This window comes from Sceloporus undulatus, chromosome 2 (genome assembly GCF_019175285.1).
Source record: "Sceloporus undulatus isolate JIND9_A2432 ecotype Alabama chromosome 2, SceUnd_v1.1, whole genome shotgun sequence".
NCBI classification, from domain to species: domain Eukaryota; kingdom Metazoa; phylum Chordata; class Lepidosauria; order Squamata; family Phrynosomatidae; genus Sceloporus; species Sceloporus undulatus.
In genome coordinates, this window is record NC_056523.1 from 34523084 (window position 1) to 34544372 (window position 21289).

Below are 21289 nucleotides of genomic sequence, written 5' to 3' on the forward strand. Positions count from 1 at the left end.
TCTGGAAATACCAAAGTAGCCACTAGAAACATCAAGCACATAAGTGGCATGTCCTAATGGATACACACTTAGCAATGGGGGTCTGCACCTTAGTTGACAGCTGGCTTTTAGTGACTCTCACCTCTTGCCATTGCCACCTGCTATTCAGCAGCTGGGTTTGCGTGGCCCAGCAGGAGCATTCCAGGAAGCACTGGTTGGGGAGGGGGAAGCTGAAGGAAAGGCAGTGGCCATTGTCCGCTCCTCCATCTGCTGTCTGCCCAGCAGCAGTGGAGATTAGGCTCAGCAGCAGAGGGAGATTGAGCAGGATAACTGCATAAAGAAAAACAGAAGCCCACTGATGGCATCTTTGCAAGACAGCCCCAAAAATCTGGACTATGCTCTACAGAACACCCCCCCCCCATTTGCAGTGCCACATGATCACATGTGGATTTTATTCATCAAAGGCCACTGATTTTTATATTCAAGAAGCCTTGATAGTGAAGTCGAAGGCTTTCATGGCCAGCATCCATAGTTTTTTCTGGGTTTTTCAGGCCTTGATAGTGTTTGTATTTAAAATGTTGGCACATTTTACTGATGAAAGATCCTTTTTTTATACTACAACTCTCAAAATCACCTAGCCACAATGGCCAGTGGCCATGCTGGATGGGGATTCTGGGAACTGTGGTCCAGAATAAGGAACTTTCCCAGCTTTATTTTATAGGCTCTGATAGGCAAAACAAACAGATGTATCTTCAAAGCAGATGAACTGCTGAACTGCATATCTCATTAGCCTTTGTCAAAACAAAAATGAAGAATGGTGGGAACAGCAGTACAACAACATCTGGAAGATATCACTTTTCTCATGGATTTTAGTGGAAGACCATCACTGATTGCAGAAGCACACCCTTGTTACATGAATATCCCTATCTTCAAAGAAGGGGGGGAGTGGTCCCAAGCAACTATGAATCAGTCATCTTGATGCCAAAACCAGGAAATGTTCTAGAAAAGATCATTAAACAGTCAGTCTATCAACACTGACAAATAAATGGTGTGATTACTAAGAACTAGTATGAGGTGCTCCGAAATATTTCATGTCAGAGTAAACTTATCTCTTTTTCTGATAGAGTTACAAGTATGGTAGATCAGTGGAATGCAGTAGATATAGTATATCCTGATTTCGGTAAGTCTTTTGACAAGGTCTCTGTGACCTCTAGGCCCACAGGGTTTTTCTTACCTTTAAAATATAATCTGAAGCTTTTTCTTTCTATGTGAACTTGAAGGCTTTCATGGCCAGCATCCATAGTTTTTTGTGGGTTTTTCAGGCTATGTGGCCATATTTTGGATGAGTTTATTCCTTACATTTTACCTGCATCTGTGGCTGGCATCATCAGAGCCACATAGCCCAAAAAAGACACAAAAAGCTTTTACTTTCCTCAGAAATATCCCTTTAACTCTCAGTCCTTTTACTGGCCCCAATTCCTTTCCTAGTCCTCTCACTTAATAAGAAACTCTGAGTTGGGCTCCCTTTATCCTTATCTCTTTTTAATATTTTTGGTGGTGTGCTTTTGAAGTTTTTAGTTATAAATTACCTCAAGCAACTCCTCTGTAAACTAGAAGAAATATAAGCTTTATTTACAGACAGAACTTAAGTTAGTATCTTTTTACAGTTGGTTCTCAAATGGTGTGGTTACATTATGTACAGCACTTCACTTGTTGCAAACTGCCTTTGTTCCGGTTCCCTCACTGACTTTGTTTCCACATAACCCTGTGTTTTATGTCTCTAAGCACAAGTCCTAATAAAGAATCAATAGTTCCTCTTCATCCTGAGTGGTGTTTGAACAAGCCAGAATACTACGGGGGGAGTCCAGAGTTTCCTGGGCTCAGAACTGCCCTGACCTACCACCCCACCCACCCACCCACCACCTAGGGCCCTCTGTTTCAATGCAGGGTAGCTGTTGCATGCACATCTCACTGTGTTACCCACTTCAGCCACCACACTGGCAATTCACTTGCTCTATGGTCAGAACGAGTTGCCCAGCATGTCATATGGCTGGGTGCTTTGTTCTGACCTCAGAGCAACCCTTAGCCACCAATATGGCAGGCAGCACACTAGGCCATGTTTCAAACAGCCGCCTGGCATTGGAACAGAAGGCTCCAGAAGTTTTGAAACACGTTTTAAGAGGGATATGTCCCCATTCTGGTTTTGATGTGTTCTGAACTGTTTGTACCAGAACTGGGGTTTGGAGTCACACATTGTGCATACTCCCTGCCAAGAGGACTGGGGAAACTGTTCTATTGGCCTGTGCAGACAGGGCCCTGGAGAGAAGTGACTCTCCACTATTCTTCTGCCTCTAATGTAGAATGTGCACATTTTCAAGAGGCTACAAAGAACAATACATAAAACAATACAGTATGACTGGTGGCACAGAAACAGCTGAGATCTGCATGGCTATAAGTAACCAAATAAAACCAAACACACACAAAATAGCCTCCTTTGCATCCTACAGGGGAAAAACAAACTATCTAAAAATGAAAGAGAGAAAGAGAGAAGGGAAGCTAAGGTAGCTTCAAAATGTCTGAATAAGTACAGGTAGCAGAAATATTAGTGGCTTTAAATGAAGAAACGTTTGAAACAAATGCTGACATGCTACTAATTAAACAATATGGGAAAAGTCAGATTTATGCCATTGCAACTCAGTTTTTGCGTTTTGTAATAATGTTCTGACCACACAATTACTAAAATCAGCCCCAAACCTTGTAAGCAGCAGAGATTTCCCCAACACAGCCATGTCGATGTTGTCAAAGATTACAAGCATTAGGAGGGAGACATCCACCTGTTATCTGATTGCTGGATGTGCTTATGGACATCATATACAAGGACATACAGGAGAATCCTAGAAGTTCCTGCAGATGCCTGTCACGTCCAGCTACCAGAAAATAGCTGAAGACATCCTTGTTGATCCGCACGTTCTCCAAGAACACAGAGATGGCCACACTGGAAGGTCAGCACTACTTACAAGGTGGCTTTGACAGAGGGTAACATACATGAGAGTCAGCATGGTGTTGTGGTTTGAGCATTGGAATATGACTCTGCAAGACCAGGGTTTGAATTCTGGCTCAGCCATGTAAACCCACTGAGTGACTTTAGGCAAGTCACACTCTTTCAGCCTCAGAGGATGGCAACAGCAAACCCCCTCTGAAGAAATTTGCCAAGAAAACCCCATGACAGGGTCACCTTAGGGTTGCCATAAGTCATAAATGACTTGAGGGCACACAACAACAACAAACATACATGTAGCTAGATTATACACTTGTCTCCCAATGCAAATCCTGGCCATAGTTTTCAAAACTTTCTCCAGACTTATCCTCTTAACTAGAGGCCCCAAGATGGAACTCGGATCCGTTTGGATACAGAATTATTATTATATTATTGTTGTTGTTATTGTTGTTGATGGTGTACAATCTAAAAGTCATAAGATATAAAATAATATTCAGTAACTACCAATAAGATATAAAATAATATACAGTAACTAGAATGGCCCATGCAAAGTAAAAGTTCTCCATTGTATCAAGTTTGTGATCTACCACTAAATTATGTTCCCAGATGTTCTCATTTCATAAAAACAATTGCTTGGAGAAATCTTAAAATATATTAACGCATTAACTAAAGAATGGGAAAGGGATTCTCCATACTTAATTATTTTTTGATTTAAAAAAATGAGATAACACTGCTCAGTTAATGCAAGAAGACACAACTGTTTTTACAATCTGGGGGAGACACAGGGAATCAAAAGCAGACATAAAGTACTTCAATTAACAAAGAATGATATTCCAAGACACAATAGTGGCTGTTTATAATGGAACTGAACTTAAGACAAGGGGGTCTCCCTGGCCATTCAATGAATTTTATGCATGCAAACATGTTTAGAGGTGTTCTTTCCCAAATTGGTGAACACCTAGATTTGCATATAGACACGTGTGTCCCCTGGCCTGGTCAAAACAGTGTTGTGGCAGCTTGAAAGTGCCAGTTTAACAAGTGATGTGGCAGCTGATTTATTCTGGAATGAGCTTCTATAGCCAAGAGCTGAATGTCTGGCCACTGTCTATTCTGGTGGCAGCATTCTAGGAGTTGTAGTTCCAAAAACAACATTCCCCCACCTATGTTTGGATTCATATGCCCAACATGCATATGATGAAGTGAACCAAGACAGTGTGGGATGTTTCTTCACATCCATGGTATTCTTGTACACTGGAAGATAGTGAGCAAGGAAAGCATAAAGCTACCTTTGTTTTAGGGAGCGCAGAGGTACTTACAAGGTTCTCCTCAACAACAACTCTAATGATTTTATCCTGACAACAATCATGTGAGGGTGGATTAAACTATTGTTCTTACAGGCCCACTACTATCATAGGCACATCTGGTGGTGATGTGAGACAGACCCTTTTCAGTTGCTGCTCCTAAGTTCTGGCACTCCTCCCCTAGAGAAGATGCTCTGGTGGCTTCCTCACTGTCCTCCTCTTGACAGGAAGAGAATTTTTGATTCTGACAAGCTTTCAAAAACCTGGCAGATTTTTGGAAAGGACTTTTAACATTGTGCTATACTGCTTTTTAAATGTCAATTTTTAATATATATATATATAAATTGTTTTGAATATTACAGATAGTTTAATTACATTTTACTGAGAATCACTGCTGGTTTTTTGTATATTGATTTTGTTTTTAATTTTGTTAGCTGCCCTGAGTCCTAAATTCTGGTGTAAAATGCAGGATATGGAGGAGGAAGAGGAGAAGAAAGAGAAGGAGAAATTAGGAGGACAAATAACAATAATAATAACTATAGTAGTTACTGCTATTATTTTTGGTCCAACATCAACCATGCCCAAGTGAAGAACTGGCATTTCCATGGTTTCAGGCTGACACCTCTCACCACTTTATTCACATTACTACTGTACTCACATAGGCAACTTCAGCTATTCTAGTGTTTAAATAGATAGACAGCTTATTCCTGCAATACTGGTGGATGTTGAAAGGCATGTGACAATTCACTGGAGCAAGTGACATAGAAAATTTTGCATTTTCCTGCTATGAATTCTGAATGAGCTAGGGAAACAAAAACTTGATCTCCCCACCCACTTTTGAAAATATAAGCAGGGGCAAGTTTCACAATTACCTCCGATTATTTAATGCTTCAGGCAAGCAGAATTAATTTCTGTGTATATTATTAGCATCTCACCCTGCTGAGATATTCCCATTGTTACACTTCGGCACATAGTATTCAGACCGCTTGCAGCTACCGCGTGTGCTTCTAGAAGAGGTAAATCTAAATAAATTACATTATTAATATATTATCCTCATTGCAATAGCAGTGAGGGGCCAATTGAAAAGTGAACCCTACTGTGCCTGCAACTATATAGGCAAAAAATATTAACTCTGGCCCTAAACTATACAGAAACCATGCACAAGCAAAGAAGGAGACAATTTAGCTTCATTTTGCAAATGTTCTCCTCATTTGCAAATATGTATCCTGCATAATCCTTTTTCCCCTAAAACTCATTTATTCCAGTTTTTCATTCTCATCTCATCTTTCAACAACAACAACAAGAAGAAGAAGCATGCTCCCACCACCTCTTGTATTAGTTCTACTGCAGGAAGGAAGCTGTGACACTTTTACCAATATAGTTTTCTGGAAAATCGCTTCCCACATTGCATCAAGAAATTTGAAATGTTACTGCAGATGTTGCTAATCAAACATTTCACCCCTTAGCTTCACTTAAGCAGGAAGGCACCACTGCTTTTCGGTAGATCATATGCATACATTATTTAAATATTAGCATTGTCAGCTAAAAGAATCACATAATACAATAGAAGAGTGGAAAATGTGGCCTCTCAAGACTGCAACTCACATTGGCCCAAGCCAGCTGAGAATGCCTGGAGCTGATGGGAGTTGCAAACCAAGAACATTTAGGAGAACACATGTTCCACTTTACAAATGTAGCAAGTGTTGGGAAGGTCCTCTCTCTGCTTGAGACCCTTTCACACTACATAGTTATAGCATAACAAGTCCACTTTGACACGGCTGCATCTGTGGAACCCGGGGGTTTGTAGATGATGATGATGATGATGATGATGATGATGATGATGATGATGACGATCTCTCTGGCTGAGAATTCTAAATGCCTCTCCTTCAACTGCCAATCCCAAAATTGCATAAATTATTAGTATGACTTTCTGTGATAACGATTTAACAATTGCAAGAATTGAGACTAAAACATGGATTCAAAGAACAGTAAAGAACAAAAATACAAAAGTAAAAGAACAACAAATGAAAGTGATGGATCAGTGGTATAGAACACCATATCAATTATCCTTTATGAATTGGAATTATTCACCTAAATGCTAGCATAGTTGTGGGATTAAAGGATCATATAGCTATATGTGGTGGGACTGGCCCTTCATCTAGAAATTTTGGAGAACAGTTAATAAAGAAATAAATGAGCTTTTAGGAAAAGATATATAGCTCAGTAAAGAAATTAGCATCAAACATAATTTAAGAAAATTGGGGATGCATAAAAATGAATAGTATGTGACAAAGCAATTATTAAAAGCACCACATGGAGTCGTTGCCTTGGGTTGGAAGGAAAAATCAGTGTGAAGTAAGTCCAATCTTGAAAAATACATAGCCAAATGTGTATTATTTTATTTTCATAGGCAAAGAGGAGCAAAATAAAAATGAATAATTATGTAAATAGTTGTAAAATATTCAATGAAAAGTATTAAAACACACACACACACACACACACACACACACACACACAAGATACTGGCATGACAGTTAAAGTGGAATCATGGTACTATAACTGCATAGTGTGAAAGAGTCCCCTGTCAGTTGGAATAAATCGGGTGGTGAAAATAGAGGGCCACATGTGACCACATCCCCAAAGCCTCTGACCCCCTCAAAACACCTGAAAAAATGGGTGAAACCAGAATTGGCATGATATCGTTGCCTATTCCAGATTAATGTAATGGTGTAGCTTGCTTGCTGGGTCGTGGTGAGATATACACCGCAGCATGGGGGATCTGGGAGGGTTGCCCTGTGTACCCTCCAACCCCCCAAAAATAGTTGGAGTCTTCGGGGGTAGAATGCATCCCATAGACTGCAATTTTTGGCTGGCATTCAGCACTGCAGTTATGGGTTCCTAACATGGGGCAATTTCAAAATTGGGAGAGGAGCTTACCTTAGTTTAGGCCCTGGAAATGAGTTTTTCCCTTCGAGGAAGTAACCAGTAGTCAATTTCAGTTTAGAGTTATGGGTCTGTAACTGCTCTGTATTAAGTAAGGCTACATCATCTTACTGTAAAACTATGTAAATGCCACCACAACCCACCTTAAAAGCCTAAAGCAGTCCTTAAAAGCCTGAAGCATTCAGCTGCCACAAGGTGGATAATGTTGCTACCTGCCCCCCATCCTGCCTGCAAGTGAGGCTGAAACAAGCAGACGCTGGATCCCTGTTGCAAGTCCTTGGTGCAGCCATGCTTGCTGGCAGGAAAGAGGGAGGTGGAAACCTCCTCTTTGTGCCTCAGTCAGAAGCTGAACAAACCTCTTTCACCTAGTCTAGGGATGCCATATCCCGCCTGTAGGCGGGGCAATCCCGCTTTGGGCGAGGCCGTCCCGGTCCCGGTCCGGTTTGGCGCCAAGACCGGGACGGCACCACCCACGGCCACCTCCGCCCCCGTGTGCGCCGCAGGGTCCTCCAAGGCCTCGCTGAGGCCTGGGAGCGCTCTCCGCGGTTGGAGCTCCGGCCGTGGAGACACTCCCTCCAAGGCCCCAGCGAGGCCTTGGAGGCGGCTCTGCGATCGCAGGGTCCTCCAAGGCCTCCACGAGGCCGGGGAGGAGGAGGAGGCTGCTTGGCACCGTGGCGATCGCCATGATGCCAAGCGGCCCCCGCACTCCTTCTCGGCCTGAGAGGAGGCCGAGGCTTCCTCCCAAGTCGGGGAGGAGGAGGACAAGGTTTAAAAATGTAGGACCTTTTTTTTTAATTTCCTGGACAGGAAATTTTTTTTAAATGTCCTACATTTTCAAACCTTGTCCTACATTTGTCCCAGTTTGGAGGTCCGCTGGTATGGCAACCCTAACCTAGTCCAGCAGCTGGATTGCAAGGTAGCCAGGAATAAAGGAATAAAAACAGGAGATTTATTTAGTACACATAATAACTAACTGATGTAAAATATTCACATTCATCCCTATTGTACTTTCTTTGACATCCTGAATATGTATTTTTAAAACACAGGAGCTGACAGGTGTAATTAAGCAAATTCTTTGTCATTTGGAGGGAATCACATGGTTTCACATGGTTTCAAAACCTAACACTTTTTGAACAATCCCCAAGACATGTTTGTTACTACTACTACTGTTGCTGTTCTTGTTGTTGTTATATTGCAAGTTCAATCTCCCATATCTGATATGATTGGGACCAGAAGTGTTTTGGGTTTCAGATTATTATTGGGGGGGGGGGGTTGGAATTCTGTGAGTCAAAGTTTATGTAAATCCCAGATTCAATGTGTTTGTTCTACTTGGGACTAACCATAGGATTCAAGCCTCTATTCCTGTGGGGCACTAAGTTTATTCTTGTAATGTATTCTAGCAAGAAAACAATATTGCACCCCATGAAGGGCTTATCTCTGTTGTCACTTGACTGAAGAACATCATAGTATAGCATGGCCTGGCAGCTTCTGAATCTAGATTTTATCCCAAAGGTAAACCAGTGTATAAAACAATCACAGAAAGCTACAACACTCTCTACATTTTAGCCTACAACTCCATTAATTCCTAACAGTTCTGGCTGGACTTTCGGGAGTGGACATTCCATAAATTCTGGAAGTTCATTTGCTCCTCACTCTTGATACAAAGGGTGAAAGACCCATATAGTAAAGACAATGGACAACTTCATAGATGACCTGCAGCAGCGGGGATCCATATGAGTACAGAGGCTACATGGCTGGCCCTGCCTCCCCCATGCCCTCATACTGAACACAAGCCTTGTAGCTATGGGGAGGAGATGAGGACCTTGATCAGAATTTTGCCCCCTCTACTTAAATCGGTCTTCAGTTCCCAAATTTCTAGCATCACACAGAGTGAGACACTGAAAATGGTTCATGCCTAGAATGTTTCTATTTGCAGCCTTCACATTCATTTGGTATCTTTGCCTGCTCCGTTTCTTTCAGTGCTTAAACTCTGTTTGCTAATGTTAGCTAAAGTTTAAAGTTCTTGCAGCACTAGAACTTTAGGGGCTGAAAGAAAAATGTATGGGGGGCAGAATTCTTATTTTGAAGGGCAATACCCTCATTTTGCACACATACCGCAGCAGCTACATTCCTGCAGGAAAAGTATAGGTTCAATGGAAGCTAAGGAACCCCCTGAGGAATAAGAAGCCTAAGCACACTGGATTCTAAGCATGTCAGCTTTCCCTTTTCAGGTGTCCACACTTACTGTAAGGCACTGGGGGGGAAATCTAGGAGTGTGTACCCACTGTGTGTGTGTATGTGCCTTCAAGTCATGTGTCAACATATGGTGAGCCCATGAATTTCATAGAGTTTCCTTAGGCAAGGAAGACTCAGAGGTGGTTTTGCCAGTTCCTTCCTCTGAAATGGCTCCTACAGCACCTGGTATTCATCAGTGGTCTTTCAATCAAGTACTAACCAGGGCTAACTCTGCTTACCTTCCAAGATCAAATAGGATCTGATGCACTTGTGAACCCACTATGTCCCCTCAATTCAGAGATGGGCAAAATGCAGCACTCTGATTGTTACTGAACTACAGCTCCAATCATTCCTCACCTAAGGTGCTAAGGTAATGGAAGTTGTAATCTAATAACATCCAGAGGGCTGCCTGATTCTCACCGTGATCTAACAGCCTGAAGTCCTTTCACATCATTAAGAGGGCTAGTAAGCCTATGAAATGTAAGAAATTCTGTGTGTTTGTGTCATGCAACAACGCTCTACATTCAATTTGTAAAATGCAGACTAATTAAGGCTGTGAAAAGTTGTGCTCATTTATCCAATTACAAGATTTGATTCCACATTGGTTATGGTTGTAAATTGATGTTGGCATGCCAGTCAGTTGACCAGTCAAATAGTGTGAATTGACTGATTAAGTTATCCTCTATTATGTGACTTGGTCTAAAAGTATCCGTGTTCCAAAATCCCAATGTGTAGATGGCAGCTAGTTTTTGAGTTTTATATTATCATAGCCCAAAGGCACCAGATACTGTCTGACTTTGGAGGCTAGTAGGTTCAGCCCTGGTTAGTCCTTGGATGAGAGACCACCAACAAATCCCAGGTACTGTGAGCTATATTTCATAGGAAGGAACTGGCAAAGCCACCTCTGAGTATTCCTTGCCTAAGGAAACCCTATGAAATTCATGGGGTCACCATAACTCTGGAGGAATATAGGAACAAACACAGCCACTGGCTACATTAATTAATGCATCTTTAAACAGAAACACAATTGCTCATCCATGGAAAATGCCACTGACCCTCAAAGGCTTGTTGTGAAGTTAAAATGGGGAAAAGTGGTGTATGCTCCCCATAATCTCTTTGGCGGAAGAGCAGAATAAAAATCTAATAAAATAAAATAAAAATACACTTATATCATGAATGTCTTTAGGCTTCCTTATTCATCCATAAACCAGGGCCCACTTTGTCAAACATAGCATGCAAGGAGAAATCCTAAAAGGCAGACCATTGTCAAACACTGCACCTTTAGCCTCATTAGTCATTTATACTGTGTTAATAACAGTTATATGCTTAATATGCAAAGTGCTTTACAGCCCTTATCTCATTTATCTTTAGCCCAGCACTGAAATGAGTCAGGAAGGAAAAAATCCCATTTTTCACATAAGGAGCTGAGGCTGAAGAATGAACACATCTAAACGCTACTCTCCCTTTGCCCATACCACCCTGGTTTCCTTGTTAGTTGTGACAGCCTTTCGTGGGCACTAAAGCCGATGTACTACTAAAAGTAGTCCAATCACCAATCTAGAAAAAAGAAACTATCTCAATTAGTTTAAAAGTAAAAAGAGCTACAAGATGCTTAAAATCCACATGCCAAGAAACACACAGAACACAACATCTTCCAATGTAGCTCAGATTAATTACAGTACTGTATTCAACAATTAGTAAGCAACTCTCTCCATAAATTACTGTGTGAAACTGGTGGGCAACACTGAATACCAAAGCACATGAAAAGTCAACTGTTTGAAGTGGCAAAACTTGCCTCATCAGAGCAGCTTGGAAAGTTACATTTCGGAGACAACAAATCCCAGAATATAACAACTATAATTCAAGGGAGCCAGTGTGACATAATTGTTTGAGCATTGGAGACCAGGCCTTGATTCCCAGCTCATGAAATCTTCTAGGTGACCTTGGGCAAGTCACAGGCTCTCAGCCTCAGCGGAAGGCAATGGGAAACCACCTCTGAACCAATTTTGCCCAAAAAAAAACACACCATGATAGGTTCCCCTTTGGATCATCGTAAATCAGAAATGACTTGAAGGCACACAATGACAACAAACAACAAAATCCAAGAAAGTAACTTTTCCAGGCTCTAGTCAATGATAACTGAGTCCCAGCATTTTCAGCTGATAATTCCAGACTCAAAAGCACCTTCCCATGTATTGTTTGACTAATGTATTTATTCCATAAAACTGGTACCATGAAACTCATACATAAATCAGAATTCGGTCTTTTTTGGATATCATAAGCTGCAATATCAGACACGCATCTGATGGAACTGGATCAAAACACCAAAAAGTATGCACCTTCACATTAAATTAAATTTTAACTACGCCACAATATATCAAAAGATGCTAACATCCATCTCATCTGAATATTGCCTGATCAAATAACAACTTGGTTATCTTTTTTCCTGATTTAAAGTAATCAATTACTTTTATTTTATTATCATTTCAAAGTGATAACTTTTCAAAGGAAAACTTCAGACTTCATATTTAGTATTTATACTCTAAATTGTTCAACAGCCTGTTATGCTATGCAAACTCGCCTACTAGCTCAGTCACCAAAAGGTACCAAAATAAAGTCCAAAGAGAGATTTTAAACCTTATCCTTCATGTACCTAAGGTAGCCCACTTCAATCACATACTTTGGATTACTGGATTTTTGTTGTTTTTCTAGAATGAATATTTATGAACCAATTTTGACCAAACATGATATTTACACTTAGCCTGACATCTGGAATATTTTCATGCATATTCAGGACTGATCAGCAAACTGTTGAGTGAAATTGACCCATTTTGCATGGAATGTGGCACAATACAAATGTTAAGGGTTATATGCACTACACTCAAACTTCTGTTGAATTCAGATCATGTGAAATCATTAACATCAACCCAGGCAAGTACACCGCTGTATGTATTGGGGGGTTTACATGCTCTGATGTAGCTCACATATGAAAATATATAATTTAATGATGTGAAATTATGCTATTGATCCCATACAATCTATAGCACGGATGGAGTAAGCACACAAACGTTCCCAAAAGATCACCGCTCAGTCTGAGGGCAGAATATTAAAGAAAATGCTTCTCATTTCAGAGGTGAATGTTTTGTCTATATTTAACAGTGTTAAGCCTGTGCATGATTATTCAGAAACTAGGTATATTAACCTTTGATGGGACTTACTCTCAAATAATTGTGCACAGCATTGCATTTGCACTTACAAGATTTTAATTCATTTCTTTTATGAGATCACACTGGATCAGTTCTCATAAATTATATCTGAAATTTGAGCAAATGTATCAACCCATTTCAACACATGTATTTGGCATTTAAACTAGGGAGTGTGTGGGGGGGGGGTACTTCATTTTTTTTCTCTTACTGGTTTATTTTTAATTTTATTTTCAATATATGCTTTAACTGTATTTGCTTTTATTTTGAATGTTATTAGGTGGTTGCCTGGGAGTCATTTTGCGACAGGAGGGTGACATAGACATTTCATAAATAAATAAATGAATATTAAAACAGATTTGGTAGCAAGACCAATCCTCTAATATACCTATTATTATTAAATAATAAATCTATAGCTTAATTTTCCAATTAAGAGCCTTCACATATTCTGCTCCATTTGCTAACCTGGTATACATGATATTTCCAGCAGCCTCTGTTTTAAACTACTTTCAAGAAATTATTTCTCTGACCAGAATAAATACCCTTGGGGGGAAGCAGCAATACCTTATTTTAAAATGTATGCTATTTTATTATAAATTTTGGCAGGTCTATAAAATATTAGTTTCATAGTTGTGATTAATTTTAGTCTCACAACAAACTTGTGAGGGAAGCCCTCTTCTTCAATTTATTGGTAAGGCTCTAAAACAGCAACTTGCCCAAGACACCATGCCTGGGCTGCTAGTTAAAACCTCTTCAGTTTTCCATCATATCCACAGTAGGTGGGAAACTATGAGTCTCAAAAAAAAGTACTGTGCTCTAATAATAAACTGGAAAGTAAAGCTGTTAAAATAAAGTGTAGTGTTTTAGCAAAATAAAAATGTTTTGGGATTCTTCATTAGACAAATAGCTGTTAAGCTATCATCAGCGACGCTCCCCGTAAATATTTCTTACAGGTTAGATCAGACAGAAGGATCAGACAGCACAGGTACACTTTAATTGTCTTCAGAAAGATTATATCTATAAACAGAATTAAATCAAATGCTCAAATCATGCAATATAGATAAAACTATCTTCAATTATATAGCATTGTCCGTTTTACTAATCACTGTGACAAAAGTGAAAATTAAACTTTCATGTCTTTCTTAACCAAACAATAAATCCAGTTGGACTCTGAGGTATTTATATGCCATCTTTTTCTTTACAAGACTTGCAGAGTGGTTAACAAAGGAGGTAATAAAAGAAATATACAGCAGGGCTGGCAGTAATGTATTAACTCAGCAAAAACAATGGAACAAAATAATTCAAACCAAAACAGAGAGTGGGCTGGATGAAACATTAGTCCAAAGTAACACTGGATTTAGACCCATTAGTTATGACAAGTCTCATTCATTTCAATGGTTCTAATCTAGGAAAGTGAGAGCCAGGATGGTGTAATGGTTTGAATGTTGGACTATGACTCTGCAGACTAGGGTTCAAATCCCTGATCGGCCATAGAAACCCGCTGGATGACCTTGGGCAAGTCACACTTTCTCAGCCTCACAGGAAAGCAAAGACATGCCCCCTCTGAAGAAATCTTGCCAGAAAACCCAGTGATAGGTTCACCTTAGGGTTGTCATAAGTCAGAAACAACTTGCAGGCACATAACAACAACAAATCTAGTAAAGGCTAACACTAAACTTTGCCCAGTACAATCTAGCACTGGTGTTGTTTTAGAAACCAACAAAATAATTAGCTGGAAGACTTGAAGAATATGAAAGTCTCCACCAGACACCAAGCAGCAGCTCATTCAAAGCCAAGGTTCTTAGGGCTGGCATTCAAATTCAGGGTGCCATCTGCAAAGCACCCCTCTCCACCTCTGCTCACTAAATCCAAAGGGTGTCTGAAGATGGTTATACTTGCATATGTTCATTTGGAAGGTTAGAGCCCCAAGATATGTAGAACTTTAGTGGTAAAATATGGACTACAATGTTTAAGCAGGCTTACTCTGAAGTTGTACCAAAATCAGCATGGCCAGAGTGACGTAGTGGTTTGGGCATTGGACTAGGACCCTGGAGACTAGGGTTCAAATCCCTGTTCGACCATGGAAACCCCACTGAATGACCCTGAGTAAATCACATTCTCTCAGCCTCAGAGAATGGCAATGGCAAACCCCCTCTAAAGGAGCATGCCTAAAAACCCCATGATAACTTTACCTTAGGGTCACCATAAGTTGGAAATGACTTGAAGGCACACAACACACACACACACACACACACACACCAAAATCTACAAGACTTGCTTCTATAGGGATATAATTGAGATCACCTTGTGAACAAGGGATGAGAGATATGTCCAGGTCCAGGTCCAGCAGTTACCCAATCCCTGACCATTGGATGATGAGCATTAGAGACCAACAACCTCTGAAGTGCCACAGGTTTTCCCATCCCTAATGTGAAGAACCAAGCAGTTCTACAAAAGCCCATCTTTATCATGTGAATCTGGAAACACGGCGACCAATCAGGCCTGTTTGCATATGATTTGCTCCATCTGTGAACAAAATACAGGATTGGCTGACCATGATGTCAAGCTCTTTCTTCCTCTCTGGGGGCTGCGATATCTCACTTGCCCTCAAGAGCTATACAGTCAAAGCAGCAGCAGATGCATTATTACGTTAAGTAGCAGGATGGAGAAACATACGCACAGAAAAGAACGTGTGGCATAAAAGCCAAATTGACTCTTTGGCAGGAAGGCAAGCAGTTCCAAAGACAATGTTTTTCCCCTTCTGAAAAGGAAAACACAAAATAGGCTAGACACTGGAATTCTGATGTTCAGAAACTGAAGCCAATAATACCATGTATTCATAAGACCTTTATGAGAAAAAATCGAGAGAGTAATCCTGTGTGTATTTACATGGGAATAAGTTCTAATGAATTTAGTGATGGTTACCTCTTGGTAAACCTGTAGCAGTTTCCAGTGTAAGTTCACTTAGCCAAAATGCATCTCTACATTATCTTCTTCCAAGCATATTAACAATAATAACTCCACACTTTTACATGGCCATGGCCAGATAAGGCAATAATAAACTCAACTTTCTTATTATATATTTTAAATAATAATAATAATAATAATAATAATAATAATAATATGCCACCATATGCAGAAGTTTTCATTCAAATAGGAAACAGAGTATCAACACCCAGGTGATCACTGTAGAATAGAAAATGTTATCCACACTCTCCATACTTAGAATGAAAATTGTTGTCATAAAATACATGTTACCGTAGTAGACTCAGTTACATTGTTTGTTAACCAAAGAAATCACTGTTACCACTGTCAAACCACTGAAAGTTTTATTAAAAATCACATTCTGATGGATCCGTTTGTCAGCGGATTCACCAGCAGACAATAGGTTTTCAGTAAAACATTACACAGTAAGGTGTAAGGTGTTCAAATATGACACCGTTCCAAGCCATGCAAGGGAAAAACCCCATGCCAGCTAGGCAAATATAACATGTGCCAGGGAAAATGTATGTCAAAGCAATTTGAAAACACATCTGTGCCAAGGTTTGCATGCAATTACGGAGCGCGCACCTTGGAACACATTGAGCGGCAGACTGGGAATATGCTGTCATGAGTTATTTATTTTTACAGAGTGTGGAATCAGATCTGGGAGGAAAGCAGGAGGAGTTCGCTCCCTGAAAAGTATGGAAATTTCAAACTGGAGGTGCAATGTGCTAGAAATATTTTGACGATCCAGACAATATTTTTCCAGTGGAAATAGTGGGAAGATGGGAGAGACTTGCACAGTTTAGCCATTTTTATAAAATGCAGCTGAAACTGACTACACTACTGGAAATTTAGGGCACAAGCATAGCTGTTCATTCATACTTTGAAATTTACTCAGTATTCTTTTTATTATGCTAAAACCACTCTTTTTGGTAGTGGGTTGAGTTCAGGGGTGTAGCAAAAGAAAGGACTAAATCGGCCCCTACCAAAAATGAATTCTCCCCGCATGAAAGTTTCCTTCAAATTTCCCCAGATTTCTGGCACTGCAGTAACTTAAATCTTCTTAAACATTTAGAGCAGCCTTTCCCAACATTTGAAACCTGGAGGGAGCCTAGAAATAATTTCCAGGTCTCAGAGAACACATGCATGAAAATGACAGGTTTCAAGGAATCCCTGTATAAAAATGATCTCTCTAGCTCAAAAATGTCACAATCTCTCACAGAATCTGTAGCAACTTCTCAAGAAACACTACAGGATTTCAGTGAATCCTGTTGAGAAACCGATTTAGGCATCCAAAGGAAAAAGCAGGCAATGAGAACACAAATACATCACATGCAGAAGTTCCAGATAGGAATGATTTTCCATGTCTCACTCTGCAAGACTAGAAATTTGGAAACGGAAGGAAAATTTCACCAGTACTACATTGCACTGGGTTTGCACCTTCGCATGCACATACATGCACACTTCGCTCCAGGCATCTGAGGAAGTAGCCCAAGCCTAGGAAAGCTTATGCTATAACCTGTTTTGCCCAGTTAAGTCTCAAAGCTGCGACAAGATCCCCTTGCACACCCATATTCTAGTCTAACACAACTACGTCTCTGATTTTTACTCACATCCACAGACAGAGTGATCCCTAAATCTCTGCAGGGAGAGAGGGGGTCTATGCTGTGAGGTGGACAGGGTGCAAACATGCAACATGTAATCTGTTGGGAGACTATTTCAGTGGTTGGGAGGGCAGCTGGCCCTTCATAGTAAAGGGAACATAGCTCCACCAGGTGCTCCTTATACATGGAGGAGACACCCCCCCTAACATTGTCTTTTAATATAAATCAGCACAGCAGCACAAAAGACAATGGTTTTGCCAGAAAAAAAGATGAGGGCCCCATACGACACGCAAACCAAAAGTAGGTTAGGACTTTAAGTTCCTCAGTATCCCTTGTGCAGAGTATAAACTGGAAGGACTGTCTCTCTCCCACAGAGACAAGGAAGGCGAGGGCAACCCAGCATCCCCCACTGCCCCAGCCCCTTCTCTTTGGAGGACTAGCTCTGGAGGGAGAGAACCAAGAGCCCCACTCTCTTTGGCTTTGCTCAGGCCTCACCTGGAATACTGCGTCCTGTTCAGGGCTCCACTCTTCAAGAAGGCTGTGGAGGAGCTGGAGCAGGAAGGGTCTGGAAAGCCATGCCCTGTGAGGAGAGACTCAGGGAGCTGGGGGTGTTTAGCCTGGAGGAGAGAAGGTCAAGAGGTGATATGATGATAGCCCTGTTTAAATACTTGAAGGGATGTCACCTTGAGGAGGGAGCAAGCTTGTTTTCTGCTGCTCCAGAGAACAGGACCCGGAGCAATGGATGCAAGCCCCAGGAAAAGAGATTCCACCTCAATATTAGGAGAAACGTCCTGAGAGTAAGGGCTGTTCGAGAGTGGAGCACACTCTTTCCTGGGAGTGTGGTGGAGTCTCCTTCCTTGGAGGGCTTTCAGCAGAGGCTGGAGGGCCCTCTCCAGAGGGTGCTTTGACTGTGAGTTCCTGCATGGCAGGTGGCCTCTTGGGGGGGGCTCTCCTCCAACTCTAGGGCTCTAGGGTGCCACTATCTGGAAAGGCGATCAAATGCCAAGAGCGGCAGCAACCCTAGTCCCTTCTTCCTTCGGGGCCGCCCCCTCCCTCTCCCGCCTCAGGGCTCCCAAGCCCGGCTTCCCCGCTGCCTCCGCAGAGTCCCGAGGAGGGGAGGCCGGGGAAAGGAGGACCTGCCCAAATCAAAGCTCAAAAGGGAGGACAGAGTGGAACTCCTGCTGGGATCGGAAGGCTGAAAGGTCGGGCGCCTGCCTCCGGGGAAAGGCGAAAGAGAAAGAGACTCGCAGCCCCTCCTCCTGCCGTCATCACAGCAACTCCCGAGGCCCCCAGGACCAAGGCTAAGGCTGCGTCCGCACTGCAGAAAGAATCCGGTGTCATCCCGCTCTAAAGTGCCACGGCTCCATGCGACGGAGTCCTGGGGTCCGGAGTGTTGTCGGCCGCTTCGCCTTCTCTGCCAGGGAGCCCCGGGGCCAGAAGAAGCCCCAGGATCCGGTCAAAGGGGGGTCAAGCCGCGTTCTTTCTGCGGTGCGGAAGGTCCAGCCTTTTGGAGGCCGGTTCCCAAGATCGAGCCAGAGTCTCCCGGCCCAGAGCCCAGCAGGAGACCCTCTTCCAGGAGCAAAAGAACACCCCAAAGCCAGCCAACTCTGGGAGGGACTTCGGAGGGAAGGCGCAGAGGATCCGCCGGGGGAAGAGAGTTGGAAGAGCCCCAAGGGACCCCCCCCCCCCCCCCCCCCCCCCTTCTGCCATGCAGGAACTCTCCCTGGAAGCAGCCCCGACAGAGGGCCATCCAGCCTTTGCTTGAAGACCTCGAAGGAAGGAGACTCCACTAGACTCCCAGCAAGGAGTTTGTGCCACTCTTTGTCAGAAAACAAGCTTCTTCCCTCCTCAAGATGGCATCTCTTCAAGTATTTAAACAGGGCTCTCAGATCACCTCTTAACCTTCTCTTCTCCAGCCTAAACATCCCCAGCTCCCTGAGTCCTTCCTCATAGGACATGGTTTCCAGAGCCTTCACTATTTTAGACTCCCTCCTTTGGACACATGGCTCCAGGTTCTCCACGTCCTTTTTAAATTGTGGTGCCCAGAACTGGACACAATATTCCAGGTGGGGCTTTCCCAAGTAGAGTAGTCCCACTGGATCCAATGGGGTTCCCTAGCAGTCAAGGCCTGGGCCAAGGAAGGAGTCAGTCACCTAGGAGCTTATGAGCTCCGCCAGGCAGCGGACTCGGGCGCCCGGCGGGAGCAGCCCTTCTCAAGCGGGGAGCCCAGGCTTTGCGGGAGTCCGCTTGGTCCCCTCCGGGCGTCGGAGGGCGGGAGTCTCCTTGCTGGCTTTTCGCCGCCAGAAAAAGTCCTCCAGGACCCCAGAGGCAGAAAGAGGGCGGCTGCTCCAGGCTCCAAAGCGCCCTTGAAGCCCTCGCCGCCCGAAGAGAGCAAGAGCAGCAGAGCTCCAGGGGGCTGGGTCTATCGATCTCTCTCCATAGACAGCGCCTGCTGCCAACTTCCTTCTTTCGGTGGGTCTCAAAAGTGCCCCAAGAATCTTAAATGTCCTAGATTTTGAGCTGAGTTTTGTCCTACAGTTTAATCTAGATTTTGTCCTACATTTTGTCCCGGGTTTTAGTGGACAATTATGGCGACCCTACTGAGATCCCTCTTGAGACTGACTCTTCAGGACTCTCGCTCTGGATTCTACACACACAGATAGACAGACAGACAGCTATTGCTCCAGCAAGAGAGAGAGAGAGAGAGAGATCGATGGATGGATGGCAGGAGTATTTAGATTATGTGTGTGTGTGTGTGTACACACATAGGTACACATACATGTCTACATATCTACACACACGCGAGCGCACATATATATATATACACCGCCGAAGAACCCTGTAGACGTCGATGTACCTTGACCAACCCGACGGGGGGCCTTCTGGCCGGCCGTGTCCGGGGCTGCCTCCCTCGGGGCCCTCCTGCTGCTCCTCTGGGGCTGGGCTCCTCTTGCTGCTGCCGGGGGCCCCAGTCGGGCGGAGGAAGGGGCGGGGAGGGCTCTCTCTCCTGGGCGCCCAGCGGAGAAGGGCGGAGGCGAGCCAAAGGCCGGCTCAGAAGGCGCTTCTGCTGCCCAGAGCCACCCAAAGAAGGCGCTTCTTCCGAGGAGGAGCCTTGGGAGGGGCCGCCCGGGCGCTGGCTTCCCGGGGCTGGGGCGCCCCCTCCTCCTCCTCCTCCCGGGCGTCCGACGGGGAAGGAGCCCCCGGAGCAGGCAGAAGGCGCCGGAGTCCCGAGAGCGGAGCGCTGGCTGCCTGGCGTCCCTCTCCTCCTCCTCCTCCTCCTCCTCCTCCTGGACTGGACTGGGCTCCGAGGAGGAGGAGGAAGGGGCTGCTGCGGGGCTGGACCCGGGAGGCGAGCGGGCAGAGAGAGGGAGAAGCGGGGGGGGGGGGGCCCCGAGAAAGGCCCGCCGAAGCCTGGCTGCCTCTGGCTGCCGCGGGCGAGAGCGAGGCAACCCCGGCCCCAGGCTCGGTCCGGGCGGCAAGGCTCCGGCGGAGGAAGGCGAAGCTCCGCGGAGAAAGCTTACAAGGGAGCCAGGGCAGGAAGTGGCTGAAGGAGGAAGGCAGAAGGGAAACCTCACGCTCTCTCTCTCTCTCCCTCTCTCTCTCTCTCTCTACCTATCCGTCTGTAAATCCATCCATCTATATGTCTGTCTGACTATAAATCTATCTGTCTGTCTGTCTTTCTGTCTGTCTATCAATCTGTCTATCAGTCTGTCTATAAATCCATCCATCCGTCTATCTGTCTATCAACCTGTCTATAAATCTATCTGTTTATCAATCTATAAATCTATCTGTCTATCTGTCTGTCCATCTATCTAATCTATCTATCTGTCAATCAATCTGTCTGTCTGTCTATCTATCTATCTATCTATCTATCCATCTGTCAATCAATCAATCAATGAATCAGTCCATCTCTCCGTCTATCTATCTAATCTGTCCATCGTCAGTCAGTCAATCAGTCTGTTTATCTACTCTATCTGTCTGTCTATCAATCTGTCTCTCAATCAATCCGTGTGTGTCTCTGTCAGTCTGTCTATAAATCTA

The 21289-nt window shown here is 43.4% G+C and overlaps 1 protein-coding gene across 1 annotated transcript in view; it reads right to left on the reverse strand.

The window, feature by feature from the left end:
- Positions 1–17844, reverse strand: part of TAFA4 (TAFA chemokine like family member 4) — a 167429-nt gene extending 149585 nt beyond the window's left edge. Inside the window, exon 1 of the mRNA XM_042453298.1 lies at positions 17744–17844. The gene's annotated coding sequence lies outside the window, so the exon portion shown is untranslated. The remainder of the gene's footprint in view (positions 1–17743) is intronic.
- Between the last annotated feature and the right edge of the window lie 3445 nt (positions 17845–21289).